The 16,538-nt window shown below is 40.0% G+C and overlaps 1 protein-coding gene across 43 annotated transcripts in view; it reads left to right on the top strand.

Moving 5' to 3' along the window:
- Adgrl2 (adhesion G protein-coupled receptor L2) overlaps nucleotides 1-16,538 on the top strand; it is a 628,692-nt gene that overhangs the window by 126,464 nt on the left and 485,690 nt on the right. For all 43 annotated transcript variants that reach the window (XM_028876838.2, XM_028876822.2, XM_037207206.1 and 40 more), the window contains exon 2: nucleotides 9,733-9,821. The gene's annotated coding sequence lies outside the window, so the exon portion shown is untranslated. The remainder of the gene's footprint in view (nucleotides 1-9,732; nucleotides 9,822-16,538) is intronic.

The raw sequence follows: 16,538 nt of genomic DNA, 5'->3' as shown, positions 1-16,538 counted from the left end.
CTCACTTATGACCGAGCACTTAGGTCTTCAAGACCAGGCAGAAGGAGCAGGACAACTTAAAGAGGACTAGATGTCCTGGTGCCTCTGCCCAACCTCTACCCATCAACCTGGTCAATGAGGTCACACACAGGTTGAGGGAGAGCAATTAGCTCCACATCTCACCCAGGGGAGAAAACTGTAGCTCACTGCAGTTAGCTAGTATGAATACAGCAGCACCTACAAAGAGTGTGGTGGAACTAGACAAATTCACCTTTGTGATGAATATAGACCAGTGTTCCACACACATAAACACACTCAATAGAAATTAGCTGGTATCTTCTAGAACATATCTTACTGTTTTTTTCTTCATTGAGTTTCTCACTAGCTTGCCTAAGTCATTGTGTATGTGTTTGTGTGTGTGTGATCTGTGTGTGTCCATATGAACATCTTTATTGGTTTTCCTACTCAGAGAAAATCTTCCCATACATAGAAAAAAAAATTTTTTCTCCTCCAACATTAGAAGTCTACCTGACATAGATTGTAAATATCTGGTGACCTAGTAGTGAGTGAGTTGAATGTATCTCCAGTGAATACAGGGACAAAGGAAATAGACATTTGGGTGTTGGGTTTTGGAAAATGGAAAAGGGAGGACTATGAGCACATTAAAATTGAGGTAAAAACAGGTGTGGTGTCACACAACTATATTTTCAGCACTTTGAAATCTGAGGCAGGAGGATAGGAAATTTGGGGGCAGCCTAGACTGTCTTAACAGGATCCTGTCTCAACAACTCAAAGTCTGGAGACATCATTCAGAGGCCAAATACTTCCCTAGCCTGTACAAGCAAACAAAATCACAAGGATGGAGCCTTCATGGGGAAGATTATTTTGTAATTTTGTTTGTTTGTTGGAGATGAAACCCCAGGCCTTGTGCATGCTAATTAACTGTTCTAGCACTGAGCAATATACCCTTAGCTTTCGTAAGGAGCAGTTCATCTGAAAAGATTCCAGGAAGCACAAAATATGTAAACCAGGCTCACTTTCACTCCAAAACTAGCACAGTTAAGAAACATCCTGTTGTAATGGAGAGACCCGAGGATCAGACAGGTCTGGGCTCCAGCCCTTCTGTCTGCTTGCTGTATGCTATGTCAGTTTGTGGTAACTTCTCAGAGATGTAAAATCAGATGACCTAAAATACATCATTGGATTCATATGAAAAGTAAGTACAGACAACCAAAAATAAAATTAAGAAAACTCCTCGGTACTTAAAATATGTTTATGTTCTTGGTATTTTTAAATATGCTTGTTGGTCAGGATAATCAATCCCTCAAAATAATAATAGACATTAATTTAAGGTGAAGATTTACAGATATACTTGTGTGTTTCTGTAAGTTCATGGTGGTCACATTGCATAGAAGCTTTGCCTGTTTCCCTACTTTGGAAAACTCAGATTTTACCTATTCATCTATCTATCTATCTATCTATCTATCTATCTATCTATCTATCTATCTATCATCTTTTAACATTGCAGCTCACTGGGGGAGTACTGGCTTAATCTAATACTCAGAACCACCAAAAAAATGAAAAGGATGGATTTCTTACATAGCTGTGAAATCTGAGGGGAAAATGATGAACAAAACTTGTAAAAAATGTATCAGTCTTCCAAATACTACTGAGGAAATTTTTTGACATGAATTTTATTTTGCTTATGCTTTTGGTTAGAGAACTCTCTCTCTCTCTCTCTCTCTCTCTCTCTCTCTCTCTCTCTCTCTCTCTCTCTCTCTCTCCTGTTTTTCACAAACTCCTTTGACATTTTAAGACATTAAAAAATTTGAAAACAGTATTGTTCTAACTCCACATTCAGTGTGTGAGTGCATTGACCCACTAGCTGACCTTTCTTCTCCATCTGTCCTTGACTCAGGGATTGAAAGCAAATACTGAATAAGATCTAAAACCATGTTAAAAATAAATGTTTATACTTATCAGGAGAAATTGTGACATCAAGGGAAGTAAGTGTCATATTGAGAAAGGGACTTCCTGTAACTCAAGGGAAATCCCCAGCCTTGGGGAGGGTACACAGAGTGGAAATCACTTAGGAACAGCTGCTATGCAAGACTTCAGGAAATTCAAAGCACGCAGACATTTGGGGGAATTCTTTTTTCAGTGCTGGGCCTTGAACCCAGGGCTGCAGAGGTTCTGGATAAGTGTTCTATCACTGAGTTGCATTCCCAGATCTACAGTGGGAAATTGTGAAGAAAATACACTACTTTTTATTATTGTTGTTTAAGTTCTTGGTATTTTAAATTATGGTTATTGGCCAAGATAATCAGTCCCTCAAAATAATAAGGACACAGAATTCAAGGTGAATGACAGATATACATACATGTGTGTTTCTATAAATTCATGGTGGGCACCCTTTTTTTTGCATTACAGCTCAGTGTGGGGCGGGGTGTGTGTGTGTGTGTGTGTGTGTGTGTGTGTGTGTGTGTGTGTGTACTGGCTTATACCAACACTCAAAATCACCAAAAAAAAAAAAAGTATTTCTTACATAGCTGTGGAATCTAGGTAGGATGAAAGCTAGAAGAAAAAGGATATTTCACTGGAGAATTATCCTCAGAAGACTATCCAGCATGGATGTCACATATTGCTGGCTGGTAGATAGTACTACATGCATTCAATACTCCAATAAGCAAACCAGCAGGCAGAGCTCAGGTCTCCGATCTGAAGGAGAATGTAACTCCAGTAGTCATGCTGAGCATAGTAAAATTGTATTGATCTGTTTTGGGGGGTGACTTACAAAGACAGGCCCAGAGATAATTTGACATGAGAAGATAGAACACTGAAATTGCAGATATTTAATGTAACTGACAGATAAAGGACAATTGAGTTTTCTTTCCTTTTTACTTTTGAACAGGTTTATCTCACTGTTTTGTTCATTACCATAATGTCCAGTTTTGTAACTCAGTGTAGCCACACATGCCGACATCACCTGTAGTCCTTTGCCATTAAGTAAACAGGTTCCATCTAGTCTAGCATTGTCCAGAAATACATGCTGGACTTACTTGTAAACACAAAGTAAGAATCAGAGACCAAGATAAAATGACGAAAATTCACTGGGCATTTCTAGATGCCCAGATCATTTCTTAATGATCCATACATTAAGAACATCAAGAGACCAGAGTCTAGGCTACTCAGTGAATCTATGAAAAGAAAGGTAATTCTGGTTATTCACTGCTAGAATCTGATTAGATCAAATTGCTTGAGGAAGAGCCTCTTTAGCAGACATCAGAATCCATGAAATAACTACCCTTCCTGTATTGAAGAGCTAATGAAAGTAATTTTCAGTGTTTAGATCCCCTGCCCTAGCACCGCTTTCTAAGATCAGCTATGATCAGTGTCCCTAAACACTTGCCTCTTCTTTTTCATCTCCTAGTCATGAGAATTGATGCCATAAACTTGGATTACAGCTCCTTTGATTTATCTAAGACAAAGGCCGTTTAGGGTAATGCCAATGTCCAGTATGGTATTATTTTATTTATTTTTAACTTAAAAAATGATTTATTCATTTTTATTTCATATACATTGGTGTTTTGCCTGCATGTATGCCTGTGTGATGGTGTCAAATCCTCTGGAACTGGATCTACAGACAGTTGTGGGCTGCCATGTATGTGCTGATTATTGAACCCAGATTCTCTGGAAGAGCAGCCAGTGCTCTTAACGACTAAGCCATCTCTCCAGCCCCCAGTCTGTTAGTTATGCTCATAAACAAAATACAGGTGCCTCACTTAAGCTCATTCATTATATGATTTGGTAGAGATGAAAGAGTATCCCCTGGAATTACACCGGTATCAACAGGAGAATTCTACTGTTCTTAGCCCCCTTAAGAGGGAAAATTCTGCTCCTGGGGAAATTGTTGAGCTGGTAAAGTACTTGTCCCACAACTATGAAGACTTGAATTCAAATCACCAGAAAACATGTAAAAATCAGATGCCTCGTATCTCTAATCCCAGGGCCCCTGCAATGAGATTGAAGGCTAAAACAGAAGAAACTCTCAGGCCAGACAGCCTGTCCCATGAAGGGTCAAAACCAGAGACCTTGTTTAAAACAAGGTAGATGGTAAAGGCTGACACTTGAAGTTATTATGTGACCTCTACACCCATACTGTAGCCTTCCCACACCTCAGTTCACACACACACACACACACACACACACACACACACACACACACGGGGGGGGGGGGAGATCGGGAAATTATTTTACACTAAGTAGACAATTGCTTTACTCTGTAAAATTCACATATCCTCAGTAGTGTGCCTATTTGGGCAGATTAGATGAACAGCTCTTGTGTTTTCATCCAAGGGAAAGAAAAAGGGGGGGATATATCCAAAGTCATCTGGCTAATTAGAGGAGGTGGGAGACGAAGTTGCTTCCATTAAGTTCCTCTGGAACAGTTGCAAGATCCACAAAATCTGTTTTTAGCTCAGACATTCATCGTGTTGGATGTGTGATGTGTTTTCAATTTAATGATAATTGCCCTTTCCATTTCTTTGATAATTGCCCTCTCTATTATCATTTATGGAGATTCAAATTATAAATCAAGACAAGACAGCCAGAAAAATATTATGATTGTCCCTTCTGAGGCCATCTCAAACTCAAGTAACACTGCCAGAGCCAGAGAATTCAGTTACCTTCATTTGCATGTTTGTGATCATTTTATTTTCGGGTCCACTGGTTTTTCCTAAAGAGGAGGTTACATGACAATAATGGAGCTGAATGATAATGTAGACAGAGGCTATCAACTTAGCTGTGATCCAAGTGATAAGCTTGTATCTGGAATGAGAATCCTGCCCTCCTGATGGGCCACAAGAAGAGGGAGGAGCAAGCCACATGGTTCCTGCAAGTCACTTGTGTCCGTATGGGAGGCACTTCACAGACTTCCTCCCTCGACAGCTTCTACTCTTGGCCTGATATTTGGAGGAAAATATCTTTGCATCTTTCTTATTCAAAACGAACCTTTATCAACATGGTGAGATGTGTAGAAAGACATGAGGAAGCTTTGATCTAAAATTTCAGGAACCTTCTCCCAAAACAAACACAAGGAACTAAAAATGTATGCCCGAGAGTGGCTTGATAAAGGGACTCTGGCACTAGTCAAAATCATTCAATTTTCAGGATTTTGGAAAGTGCTCTGTTTTCTGGAGACCCATTATTAAAACTCAAATTATACAAATTTAGAATAGAGGTTTACACTAGAAACACACGAAATGGATATATAGAACTAGTCATTTCTAATTGTTATGGTGCAATTTATTATTTTCTATCTGTGATTTTTTTCAAAGTCAAGATGGAACTCATACTTGAGCCTTCTTAAAGTATTGCTGTCTCTGTGTTGTGAATACCATTGAGAATGATATGCATCATGTCTTCCCACATCTACTGTGATATCATATTTGAACCTAATGTGGTAAATATCCATAAATAATACTAATAGGGTGTGGTGAATTCAATGAGAATGCTCCCCATAAGCTTATATATTTGCATGTTTGGTCTCTAGTTGGTGAAACGGTTTTGGAGAAATTAGTAGGTATAACCTTGTTGGAGGAGATGTGTCACTGGGGTCAGGCTTTGAAGTTTCAAAAGCCAATGCCATTCCCAGTTAGCTCTCTCTGTCTCATGCTTATGGATCAAGATGTGAACTCTCAGCTGCCATTCCAGCATCCTGCCTGTCTACCTACTGCTGTGGTCCCCACTATGAAAGTCACTGACTCTAACCCTCTGGAACTGTGAGTCCTAAATTAAATGCTTTCTTTTATAAGTTGCCTTGGTCATGGTGTCTTATCATAGGAATAGAAAAGTCACTAAGACATGGGGTATTCATAACACCTGAATTCGTTAATTTAAATGTCAACTTGCCACAACCTAAAATTATCTCAGTATGGAGTCCCAGTTGTGGGATTTGGACTTAATCTAGGCTTTAGCAATTTTTGGTATGGATGGTATTCTAATTTCATTTCTGTTGCTGTGTTAAAACACACTGACCAAAAGCAGCTTAAGGGAGAAAATACTTTCTTCAGCTGGCAGGCAGGCTGATGCTTGGAACTGCTTAGGGGATGACTCTGCCCACAGTGGTCTGAGCTCTCCTATATCAATTAACAATCAGGACAATCCTCTACAGACATGTCCACATGCCAATTATTTTCTAGATAATCCCTAGATTTTTATAGTATAGTTATGGTACACTATTGACATGACATACTGTTATTCAGAATAATGCTACATTTTAAATTCTGCTAAAATTATTGGTTAAATTAGTTGTTGACTAAATTCATTTTCTAGTCTTGCTCGGATCTATAGACTACAGACATTTCATGTGCTGAAATTGGATGTCTGGCCCGTTCTCTTCCTGTTCAAACATCATCCCTGTTCCCAACTGATTGTCTACTGGTTAATGTCCCCATCCTAGAGCCAAGCTTCCAATTAAGAGGACAAACTTCCTTCTATGAACACTCCAATCAGCTCAGAATACTCAAGAGTTGTTTTAATTAAAAAATGACAATGTTAGTGGTGATAGAAAAAGCTTCCTCAGAATGTGTCATGTAAGATAATAGAGTGGAATTGGCCCACCTCAATAACTCGACCTGCTCCTCAAGGGCAGGTACAGACAGGTAGGAGGTCACCACCACAGTCCAGGTAGGAGAACAAGGGAAATTGATGAACACATTAAAGGCAAAGGAGTTTGCTCCAAACTTTGGGAGTTAAACGTGTCTTTATTTGGATATTAGATAACCTGAAGCACCCACCCACCCACCCGTTTTTAAAAAGGCTTTCCCTGCCAGATAGTCATGGCACACACCTTTAATCCCAGCATTCTGGAGGCAGAGGCAGATGGATCCCTGAGTTCAAGGCCAGGGTGGCCTACATAGTGAGTTCCAGGACAGCTGGGGCTACACAGAGAAACCTCGTCTCAGAAAACAACAAAACCTCATCTTTTCCTTTCCTCCAGAATGCACCTTCCCTCTGACCTGACACTGTGTTAATTCTTGAGCTTTTTGTGTGAATTGTGTACTCTTCTCTATGTTTCCTGGTAATTATGCTCATTTGCATTTGCATTTGGCAGATGAAAATGTTGCTTTCGTGTTACTGGGAACTTACTGTTTCTTGAATCTCGTTGAAACCTTCCCTACATCATACCTTAAAGGACACTGTTTCTTGCTAGAGCGTTAGAGTCTTGGTCTTGCATTTGCAAATGCAGAAGTGGTTACCTGGATTAGACTTAATGTATTAAAATGGTATCTATTGTTTGGAACTTGGAAATTTTTTAAGAGGAAGTTTAAAATTTGAAGAAAGTAGGAGCCAGTTGCAGTGGCATGTACCTGTAATATCATCTATTTGGGAGGTTGAGGCAGGGGAATTGCTGAAATTGGGAGTTTGTGGCCAAACTCATTGAAAAATTAGGAATTTGGGGGGAAATCCTAAAGAACAATTCTCTTCAAAAGCATTAATTCCATTTTATTTTATTTTATTAACTATTGTTATATGTACAGGCATGTAATGCATCTACTATTGAGCTCACTCTGTAACTCAGTTTATGACCTTGACCTTCTGATACAATTGATTCCATCTTCCAAGTGCTAAGATTATAGGCATGCAGCAATATGCTTCATTTTATGCTGAGCTGAAGATAAGGATTGAACTCATGACCTTGTGTGTGCTAGTCAAGCACGCTACAAGCAGTTACATCCCTAAGCCCCCACTTACCCACCATTTGAAGGTCAAACCCTCTAACCTCATTCAGCTACCCTTTCTATCTTGTGTTCAAATCCCGAAAGTTCTGATTTAACTCTGCCAGTTCATGTCAGACTTACCATGTGTATATTGAAACCTCAAACTTTCTGGTCTCCAAAATTTCACTTTCTTATTCCCTCTCAATTAATTTTCACATGAAACAAAGAATAAGAGATGTATAAATTTACCATCATGGGTAAACTCAATAAAGAACCTCAAATTATAGAAATGAGGAAGATAGGGCTATAGCTGACTGGTAGGAAATCTGCTTAGCAAGTGTGATGTCCTGGAATAATTCCTCGGCACCACAGATATTAAAATAAAATACACAAAAGGTTAGCCCATCTTAGAAACCTGCACTTTAGAAAACTGCTAGGGGAGTCTTTTTATTAGAAAGTAGATTCTCATGCAGCATCTTGATTAACCTCATTTCTGTCTCAGGCCAGAAATGCTGCTTCATTTTCTGCTACAGGTTTGAGATTCACTTGATAGAAAATCCATCCATCTACACATTGCTTAATTAGGAATGAATTTTAAGTATTCAGAACCTACACATGATACTTTGGCTCTCAGAGACAGAAAGGAGCAGAAGAGCCATAATTAGCTAGCAGGCTGCCATCCCAGAGCTTTAAGCAAGGTAAACAACTTACTTTACCTTCTCCCTCCCAAGTTCGCAAGTTACCACTGACAAGGTAATTCAGACTAGAATAAGAGTGTGCAAAGCTGACAGAAAGACATTCCTTGGTGACCAGTTAACCAGTGACACCTCAACCAACCAGCTCCTAAAGGTGCATGCCATTAAGAGGTAATGTATTCCTTTTATAGGAAGGTGCACAACCTTTAATCTCAACATTTTAGCATCTGAGGCAGTGAGAATCAGGTGTTTGTGGCCAGCTTGCTACATAAGGAGACCTTGTCTCAAAATACAAAAAGGGAAAGGCAGCTTGAATATTCATTTGCTGCACAGGTGAGGGGCTGTGATGATCCTCCTCTTATGCAGCTCTACTTCCCATGAGTGTCAGCGGTTAAGAAAAAGTTGAAGTTGAAAGAAACACGGAGGAGCTACTGCAGGAAAAGATCAACTACTGCTTCGGAAACTATCTCCCCTTTCTTCCACTGGTGGGACGGCACTGGCTTCTCTTTGGGAACTCCATGGAGTCATTTTAAATGTTGGCCATTAGCAGCTGACAGCACACCCAGACAAGTGAGCCTTGCCTTACGCTTTGGAAAGAGTGGTCTACACCTAGGGGAGTCGGTGATCCTCAAAACCAGTAAAATTAGTAAACAAAATCTGTGTGTTATCTGTGTGTTTTTAAAGAATTGCCACTTTGGATCTGAGGGATAGAATTGGTTCAGAGGAGAGAAACTTCCCCAATGCATTAACTATTTCTTGAGTTCCAGTTGTTTTCTGGCATATCCATCTTGTACTCCCTGCACATGGAGACTGGCTTTTTGATTCACCCTCCCACCTGGGTTTTCCAGAGGAGCAGATGCCCAGATTCTCGGGGTCAGAGTTGGACCCTGGTCCTCCTGTCACTCTGCAGAAAGAGAGGGAGGGCTTTTGGAGCATGACGTCAGCTTTCTGATGTCTGCCTTGTATTTGTATGTTTAAAGTGAGCAGGTGGTATCAATGGCTGCCTAATGACTAAGATAAGAGAGAAATTGATCTTCTGATTAACCTGTCTCTCCAGTGGGGGGCAGCAGGCTCCTCCCTCCTGGGTTTGGTTACGTTGTTCATTTCCAGGAATGGTTTGTAGCCTTTGCTCTCTTCATTTAACTGATTCTTCAAAAACCAGATGCAAGCACGGGGGTTCTGCTACGTGGTGTTCCTCCGTGTGAGTAGCTGCCTTCATCTCCAGACTCCGAAGCCAACACTTTAGCTAACACTTAATGTGCAGACCAAAGTCCTTTCAGTTCTCTTGATCTTTTCATGCCGAATTTGAACTGTTGGATGTTTTGTTTTTGTTCTAGGTTGACAGGCCATTTCCTCTAAACTCCACAACTCATTCTGATGACTATGGAGCCTACATAGTTTCTAATGATAAACGATGAATTTCAAAGTAAGTCACATTATGGTTTTAGCTACCTTGTGAATTCAAACATAGTGTACAAGTGTGGTGCTTTGCCTGTGGGTGGTTTTCTAAGTCATGATGTTCAATAAGCCTTTATTTCAGGATAAAATTATGGTCCTGGGTAGAGATGAAAACGTGAGTCACTGGATGTGTGGCTTCCTGTTGGTTGCTGTCTGTTTCTGCTAGCTGGCTGCCTACCTATCCTGGTGTTGTACAAAAGGATTCTTTCGATGGTAGCACACTCTTGTCTTGGAATGTGAGTGGGCATCACAAATCACAGTTAAGGAGAGATGAATTAGAATTGCATGAAGCAAGAAGCCAGGAGAATGCATTCTTTTGTAGAGGCATAAAATGCCCCAGTTGGGCTTCTTCTGCAAGGATGCTGGTTGATAAAGTAGGATGGAATGAAGGCTTTTATAAAGGATGCTGGTTGATAAAGTGAGGTGGAATGAAGTCCTTTGTAAAAGGTTTCATGCATTTAACTCACTGTTCATCACTGCCTGTTGTTTTCCTGGTTGAGAGTAATTCCTAGAAGCTACCATTCTCCCAGACAGTCTTTGGCTCTACCTATAACAACTAAAATGTCTATGCTTCGACACCAATCTGAATTTAAAAATGTGTTATTTTAATACCAAATGGTGGTTCTACCATGATCTAGTTACATAACCATGGTCTTCAGATTTCTTCTCTACAAAGTGAGAGAACAGTAGACATTCTGACAAGTTATGGCAGAACACAATCAAGCCAGTCGATTGAGAACACTTGAAATGTTGCTGGTGCCGAGCAAGCATAAAATTTACTGATTAGTTGTAGTGCTTTCATTGTCTCAATCTTTCAACTCCTTTAGGGGGAAACCTTGGTTATTATCAGTATTACTATTATTGATGGTTGTGGATATCATGATTAATAGAACAAATTTTTGTAGTGGTGTGGGTGATGTTACTGGGATATAACCCAGTGTGCCCCCCCCTCCCCACAACAGGCTAAACTTTCTCTAACCCTGCGGGAATTATTAAAGAAATCAAACTCCCAAATCCCTCTCTCCTTTAAGGAGTTACAACATGTTTTCATGGAATGCCAGGAAGGAAAATAATTGGCATTCCATTGCCTCTGAATGTGTGCTGGCGAGCCCTAAGGTGACAGGAGGTATCAAGTGATCTGAAAGTGGGGTGCGTTCCTGCCAGCACACAGTGTAGTGGGAGAAGCAATTAGAAGGCTCGTTGCCATCTTGGAAACATGCAAACATCAATTGGCATAGCATTTCAGGAAGCTGAATGAAAGGAAGACTGCAAAACAAAAGCCTTTCATGGGGGTGAAGGCAGAGCTTCCAAATCACAGCGATGATTATGACCACCATTAGAGTTTAATGAGCCCGTGGACAGCTAATGACTTCATCTCTCCAGTGGACGTGCCAATGGCCCTTGTTTCCATGCACACTCCCCTTCTCTTCCGAGGAGCAAAATCGTGATGCTATTAGGCCAGGCATGAGCAAGTCATTGCTTAATTCCACCATATTGCTTTCCTGAAGGGACTGACAGTAACAAACCAGAGAAAAGAATACAGGGGCACCATGTTTAGAATCTTAGACCACCATCAGGGTTCAGTGAAAAAATTGTCAGTCAACTACTTTAGGACCTACAGTCCTCATCTCTAAAATGTCCTTGGTCACTATCATGCTTATGATCAAACAGTGATGAATCACATCCTATTTCCAAAAATGATATTAAAGATAGCACATGCCATTGACATGCTTATATATGTAGAAATGCCATTTATTTTACTTGGAGTGTATTACAAATGCTATCTTTATTTTAGACATATTTTCATTAGTAATCTAATATAGAATATGAAATTTTAAGTTTAAATAACTGGTCTACTAAGCTATTAAAAACTAATAATTATACTAAGATCTAAATGGATATCAGAATCATCTTAGTTAACCCATACAATTATAACTTTTATATGTGAGTATGGCCCTAGGGTTTTAATTCAGGCTACATATATGGAAAATATACCCTCTGACACTGAGCTATACCCAGTCTGATACTCTGATCACATTCATAATGGATACTATTAGCTAATATTAATGTTCATTGTCAAAGGCAAAAGGCAAAATTGCCAAAATAGAAATAGTGGTTACAAGTCTTACCAATAGGTTTTTGGGAGAAAATGTTTTTTTCATAAAAATAAAAGATATTCCTCTCTTTTGTGATTCTGAGATACTTCTTTCATTGTTTTATTTAAAAATATAAGCCAGCATGTACAATGCCCTAAAAGAATAGAATACGTTGAAAGCAATACAACTGTGTAGAATATAATATTAGCTATTAAGACAATGCTTTTGGTGTAATACTTTAGAAATTCTAAATTCTACAGCAAAGTAGTCAAGCATCATTTTCCAATCTAATTCTATCAGTAAACTGATCACCATGGTAACATAAAGGGCAGTGATGGATGTCTGTTCAGTTGAGGGAGCAGGTTGGGCTCTAGTCCCGAATTGTCAGTGGTACTTTCTGGTGATTTAGAGTAATTAGCATTTATCTGGCTAAGATCTTTGATATAATTTTAAGAAATGGTAAAAAGAACCTCAAAATTGAAGGGTGATATTTAGGGAGAAACCCCTAAGCAACAAAAAGATTTAGCAGACTGTAACATGTAGTGGGTCCTAAGTCTGCTGCCTTTGGTTCTTTAGACAGCAAGAGTAGAAGATAGTTTTCAAATGGATCCTTCGTGTCTTGGCTTCTTTTTCCATCATTGTGACAAAGTATCCTGACACAGCAGCCTAAGGGAGAAAGGATTTCTTTGCACTCGCTTGTAGTTCCAGGTTGCAGCCCATCGTGGCAGGAAGCAGCAGGAACTTGAGGGTGGTGGCTACATTGCATCAGTAGTCAAGAGGTGGAGTAGGATGAATGCCTGCGCTCAGGACACTTTCTCCATTTTTGTGTAGTCCAAATCCCATCCCAAGGTTTGGTGCTACCCACAGTGGGCAGGCCCTCTTGCATCAATTAAACCAGTAAAAATATTCCCCCACAAATGTGCCTAGCACTCCATCTCCCGGGAGATTCTAGATCTCATTAAGCTGACAGTTGAAATTAACCACCACACTCCAACAAAAACATGTAAACTAAATCTAATTTTTTTGGTTTCAAACAGAGATCTCTGTGGTTTCTTTATACAAATAAAGTCAGCATATAAAAATATTCACATGCCAGACAAAAAGAATGTGCATGTTCAGCTACAGTAATACATTATTTTATGAAATCTGTGATTTTTAATGAACAGAGTTTGGATGGATTATACTTTGCCGGAATAAACCGTAAGAGAGATCATGCTTGCATATGCATGCCATGAGCTGTCTTATCACTGAAAGTCAAGTGGAGGAGATGACTGAGCTGGGCAACTCACTGTGGAGCTAAAGGAATCCCAGCCAGGAGTCTTTGACCCCACAGACAAGGAAAAGGCCTAAAAGACATCCATGAAAATTCCCAGCTTTGTGGGAATCAGTGGCTCCTCTCAGGGTCAACAATGCCGATTCTAAGACGAAGAGGGGAAATCCCTTACCCAGACAGGCACCTCCACTGCTGGCTTTTTCAGTTACACATTGGTCCTGTGAACAAAAACTGCTTATTATAGTTTGAATATGAAATGTTCCTTATAGATTCATGTGTTTAAATACTTGAGCCCCGGCTGGTCTTCTGTTCTGGGAAGCTGCCAAACCTTAGGAAGTGATATTTCACTGGTAGACACAGACTATAAGGGCTGGGGTCAGTGAGCTCCCCTCCAGGTCCAGCTCTCTGCTCTTTACATGGGCAAGATGTGACACATTGCCTATTGAGCCTCTATGGCCACCTGGATTTCCTCAGCATTATTGACTGTGTCCCTTCAATCGTGAGGCCAAATCAACCCTCCTCTCTTAAGGTGCTCCTTTCAAGATGCTCCCTGTACTTGACCACAGGAATAAGAAACGCAAGGAGGACTTAGGGAGTACCTATCAGCCACCAGTGTCCTTCCTGAGGGCTCTTTCCTTCACCATCTCTTTTGTCCCATCAGGCTGCTTTCTATTAGCATGCCCTCCCCCAAAGACACCCTGTTAATAAAGCCAGTAGCCTTGATGATGTTGAGCCTTTTGTGCCTTGCTTTGTGAATTAACTCTTTACCATCTACGGGGGAGTTTTTCTGCTTGCATTAGGGAGGATGAGATTATTCTCATGTCAATAATACAAAACTAGACCCAGACAAAGAAAACTAAAAATTTTCTTTTCATGTTAAAATTTTAAGTTGCATGCATTATCAAATTACAGTGTAGGAATGACAGCTGCCCTTGCTCTAACTCCTGAGCTGTGACTTGAAAGTAGAACTCAGTCAGGAACACCTGATGATGCTCATGCCTTGGTTGTCTAAGGACTTGGGAAGCTGAGGATGGAGTGCATGCAATTGAGGCCAGCGTGGGCTGTTCAGGGAAATCTAGGACAGCCTGGGCTATAGAATGAATGAGACCTTTTTCAAAACAATACAAACAACAGCAGTAGTCAAAGTACCTCCCCCCAAACAAAACACAAACAAAAAGTCTACCTCATAGTGGAAGAGAAGATAAACAGTTGTTGCTAGAAAACAGGAAGAGTGAAGGAGGAGGTGGCATTGTTATAAGAACAGAAAAACTTGGAGAAATTGGAATTCATTTTAGTACTTTATAACATGGTGGAATGAGCTGTTGGCTATGACAATCTGGGGTACATTTCAAGGTAATTAAAACAGTATGAAAGTTCCAAACACAGAACTTATTACCATTTGAGGAGAGGGAGGTGCCTACTGCCATTCCATGATAACTCAGTGCTGAATACATGTATGGAGTTACCATGTTGTCCCCTAAAATATATAGATATTGGCTTTCTTGATGATTTGTATTTCTGTGTGCTCATGTGTGAGTATGTCTGTATTTGTGTATATGTTCATGTGAGTGAGGCTAGAAGAGGGTATTGGATCCTTAGAGCTGGAGGCCCAAGCCATTTTAGGTGGCCTCATGTGTACTGGGAACTTAACTGGGGTTCTCTGAAAGAACAGCAAACTTTCTCTTAACCCTTGAGCCATTTCTCCAGGCCGAGCATATTATATCTTAATAAAGAGAAGACAGGTGGAGATAAAATTCATTGTATAGTATCTTCACTTATATTCATAAGGCTCTGATTTCTACCACCAGTGCTGAAAATGAATGGATGGATGGATGGATAGATGGATGGATGGATGGATGGATGGATGGATGGATGGATGGATGGATGGATGGATGGAAACAAAGCCAGTGAGATGCTGAGTGAAGAAAAGAGCTTGCTGCCAAGCTTGCCAACTTGAGTTAAGTCCCAAGGAGACGCACAGTGGAAGAATGAACTCCCAAATGAAAGCTGTCCCCTGACCTCCACACATGTGCATACACACAGAGGCACATGATAACAAACACACTAAATAAATAAATATATTTAAAGAACAACATTTACAAAATCAAACTGATTTTCTGATGACAATCATATTGCTTATTTACCATGGTGAGTTTGTTTTGGACCCACCACTATGATGTGTTCTAATTCATATACACTTCATTTGATTCTCAAAAAACATACCTTAGAAATAATATACGGTACTCAGCTTAAATGAAGTTCAAAAGTTTAATTTGATCAAACATAGAAACCAAATAGAATAGTAGAGCTAGGATTTGAACCCAAGTCTCTCTGTGGCCCAAGGCCAGGCTCTCTCCGTCATGCATGGTTTTTTCAGTCTCTCCAATGTGCCTCACTGTCTACTCCTGCCTTCTCTTCATACTCAGGTACCAGAAGATGACTGGGCTGACAGTTTTATTGCATGCATGTACATTAACATCAACCAATACTTACTGTTCTGTCCCATGAAGTCAATGAACATTTTGCAAGCAGATGGGCTACAGATTCAGGAAAATCAATGACTATTTGAGTGAGCAAGTGAATTAGGGAGAGTAAAAGCAGGCTATGTGCTTTCTCTTGGAGGCAAAGTCAACGCTGCGGTGGTAATGAAACAGACCCAATACGATGACTTAAGGCAGGAACACAGGCGTCTCTCTGACCAGGAGTCAGAGTGCTGTTTTCATTCCATAAACTGATTTCCCAATGGATTTGAATAATTTCAGCATTGAGAAGACAAAATCCTGTTTGTGGTTCTTTGTTGTATAGTTCAAAGCCAGTTTCCCTCCAAATCATTTTTCATTTACCTCCCTCTCAGCTCATTTTGCCAGTTTGCATATTTTTTGTGCTGTTACACACAAGCGCCTCTTCTTGCTGAGGAGTGTCCATTGGTCTTGCAGTTTCCCCGTGTCTATCAAATCTTCCTTGTGCTCAGCCTTCCTAATCTGGAGCCCTGACTTTTGTTCGAAGCCTTCTCAATTAATTGGGCATAAAATACCTTTGCACTTCTATGGGAATCACCTTCTCCTCTAGCTTAAGGCCTCACCAGTGGTAAAATGGATTCATTTTGTATCTGCGGACATTTTAGTGGTGAGATTCATACTTTCCATTGATTTCCTATTGTTTTAAATTTTCTGACAGTAATGGAAATACTACTGCAAAGAATTTGCAAATATGCAAATATACAAGAAAGAAATGTGAAGACTATCGTTTTTGTCGACATACAACAAAAGTATTTTTAACCTTCTGCTGTATTTCTTTCTAGTCTTTTTCTCAGTTC

Source organism: Peromyscus leucopus, chromosome 6, assembly GCF_004664715.2.
Source record: "Peromyscus leucopus breed LL Stock chromosome 6, UCI_PerLeu_2.1, whole genome shotgun sequence".
NCBI classification, from domain to species: domain Eukaryota; kingdom Metazoa; phylum Chordata; class Mammalia; order Rodentia; family Cricetidae; genus Peromyscus; species Peromyscus leucopus.
This window is presented reverse-complemented; position numbering and strand designations above follow the sequence as displayed.